A 3070-nucleotide genomic window follows, 5' to 3' on the forward strand; every position below is an offset into this window, starting at 1 on the left:
TCAGCTCCTACGACAACCACAACAGCAACACCTATAACAACTGTAGCTCCCACGACAACTGCAGCTCCTACAACAACTTCAACTTCAGCTCCTACTAACCCCACAACAACAGCACCTACTACAACACCTGCAGTTCTATCAACTGTAGCTCCCACGACCACTCCACCTGCTGCACTTATGACAACGATCACAAATACAGCTCCTGATACAACAACTGTAGCTCCTACGTCATCCGCAGCAGCTGCCTCTACGACAACCACTGCAGCTCTAACTACAACAACTGCTGCTCCAACGACCACTACAACTCCAGAACCTATTACAACAACCACTGCAGCTCCTGCTACAACAACTGTTATTCTTACAACCACTGCGACTGCAGCACCTTCTACTGGTAGTTCTCATCCTACAACAACAACTACAACTTCAGCACCTACAAATACAACCGCAATTGTGCTTCCTACCTCGACAACCAGAACTGCAACTTATAAAACAACTTCTATGACATCAATTACTAGGTATGCAAGATAATTTAGTGTAATTATTTTATACAATTCAATTAATACTTTGTCAATCAAGGAACCTTTGCAACAATGAACCATGTATATCCATGCTTGTGTCGTTAACCTCTGATGTTTTAATGAAAGCATCCAAAGTGTCAACCTTTCTTTAGAGAAGCTCTTTGAGTACATCAATCGGTCAAAAGGCGCAATATAAATCTAATCCATTATTATTAATGTGCTTGCTGAAGGCAAGACCACTAGATTTCTTAGATACTTTTTCTAATTATTTTAACATTTTCTAAACTTTCTAAACTAAAACAATTTAATTGAGTATAAATTAGCATATAATAACCTACCAAAAATAATATTTACTCTTGAACCGTTCAAGCTAGAGAGACCAAACCAACTTTCATATGTTCAAGCTATCCTATCCTATCCTATTCTTATCCATCAATCAATCTTTCCATCTACCTACTTTTTCCAATTATAACCAGTCACTACCATTACTACTGCGGTGACTGCCAATACTATAACTTATTTTACAACCATGAATACTTTAAGACAAGCTAGCAAGTACACACATTTTCTTTAGGAAATGTAATTTTCCATGTATTATTATTTTCTCTTAGATTTGGCACAGTGGGGGTATTTGTTAAACTGATATTCAAGGTCAAAACACCAGTCCCCACTGAGGATGATGTCCTTGGTGCCGTCGAGAAGCAATTGTCTCCTCAATTCACGACCACTCAAACCACCTTCCAGAATGCAACTTATATCAGTGAGTTCCACAAATTAGGCTTCATGAAGACATTTATTTCCACTCTATAATATAATTTCTTAAGAAGTAAACATTCAACTGCTCCTGCTATCTAAATACTTCTTGAATGTTTTTTAATGTTGTTGAAACTCCTAAATTGTAGCAGTTCATTTGATCTGTTGCTATAGTGACCATTTTTTTGTGTGCTCACAGAACTTACAGATACTTCATTTGCCATCGACCTTGGTTTCAAAATAACCAATGTAACCCAGGAGTCTCTAAGTAATAGACTCACACTCACCAATGAGACCGAGATCCAGATACAGGATTCAATTAACAAACTAGTAAGATATACTGTACTTCTACACATATGATACATCCATGGTCATGTTCAGGTCATGATAGTAATTGACAACTTGATGTTTTGTCCCCTTTTAGCTCCATAAGGTTCTCAGTGAACCAGACGGCAAACAGTTTCAATTTCCCATCGCCGACTTCATGTAAGTACAACGTCATATCCTTGAACCAACCCATCTTTCTCAACTGCACTCTTTAGAATTTCTGCAGATTTCATTTAGCTGCTGCTTGTACAGCTAAACAGGATGAAGGGAGCATGTTTAACTCTCACACAAAACCCATTTTCACGTCCACAGTGATGATGGCACTGAAATCACGGCAAACGTGACGTATGTATACAAAGAGGAAGATGTCAACCACCCTAGTAGTTTTCTACAGGAAGTCTTAAAAGTCTCAGGTATGCTGCTTTCGTTACCATACGGTTGTCATTTCTATGTTTTTTTTAATGACAGTGAGTTATCAAACACCATGTAACGTGTATAATACTCAATCTCGAAAACACTTATATATCTATGTTATATGACATATTACAAGTTTATAATCCCTCTAAAATGTATTTTCATTTATTTTCTAGGTCTCCTGACCACCACTGTTGCCCCAACAACAACTACCAGCACCACACCACTTCCTACCCTTTTGACTTCAGTGACATCAACAACTAGGTAAGCAACATCATTTATGATAATTATTTCATACAATTCAATGAACACTTTGTCAATCAAGGAACCTTTGCAGCAATGAACCATGTACATCCATGCTTGTGTCGTTAACTACTGATGTTTTAATGAAAGCATCCAAAATGTCAACCTTTCTTTAGAAAAGCTCTTTGAGTACATCAATCGGTCAAAAGGCGCAATATAAATCTAATCAATTATTATTAATGTGCTTGCTGAAGGCAAGACCACTAGATTTCTTAGATACTTTTTCTAATTATTTTAACATTTTCTAAACTTTCTAAACTAAAACAATTTAATTGAGTATAAATTAGCATATAATAACCTATCAAAAATAATATTTACTCTTGAACCGTTCAAGCTAGAGAGACCAAACCAACTTTCATATGTTCAAGCTATCCTATCCTATCCTATTCTTATCCATCAATCAATCTTTCCATCTACCTACTTTTTCCAATTATAACCAGTCACTACCATTACTACTGCGGTGACTGCCAATACTATAACTTATTTTACAACCATGAATACTTTAAGACAAGCTAGCAAGTACACACATTTTCTTTAGGAAATGTAATTTTCCATGTATTATTATTTTCTCTTAGATTTGGCACAGTGGGGGTATTTGTTAAACTGATATTCAAGGTCAAAACACCAGTCCCCACTGAGGATGATGTCCTTGGTGCCGTCGAGAAGCAATTGTCTCCTCAATTCACGACCACTCAAACCACCTTCCAGAATGCAACTTATATCAGTGAGTTCCACAAATTAGGCTTCATGAAGAC

General features: G+C 36.9%; 1 long non-coding RNA gene across 1 annotated transcript; it reads left to right on the forward strand.

Annotated features, from left to right (window-relative positions):
* The first annotated feature begins 1412 nt into the window (after positions 1–1412).
* Positions 1413–2013, forward strand: LOC129831131 (uncharacterized). Its single transcript, XR_008755672.1, has 3 exons — positions 1413–1601; positions 1696–1757; positions 1911–2013. It is a non-coding gene; the product is annotated as an uncharacterized LOC129831131 (long non-coding RNA).
* The last annotated feature ends 1057 nt before the right edge of the window (positions 2014–3070 follow it).

Source organism: Salvelinus fontinalis, chromosome 32 (assembly GCF_029448725.1).
Source record: "Salvelinus fontinalis isolate EN_2023a chromosome 32, ASM2944872v1, whole genome shotgun sequence".
Classification (NCBI taxonomy): domain Eukaryota; kingdom Metazoa; phylum Chordata; class Actinopteri; order Salmoniformes; family Salmonidae; genus Salvelinus; species Salvelinus fontinalis.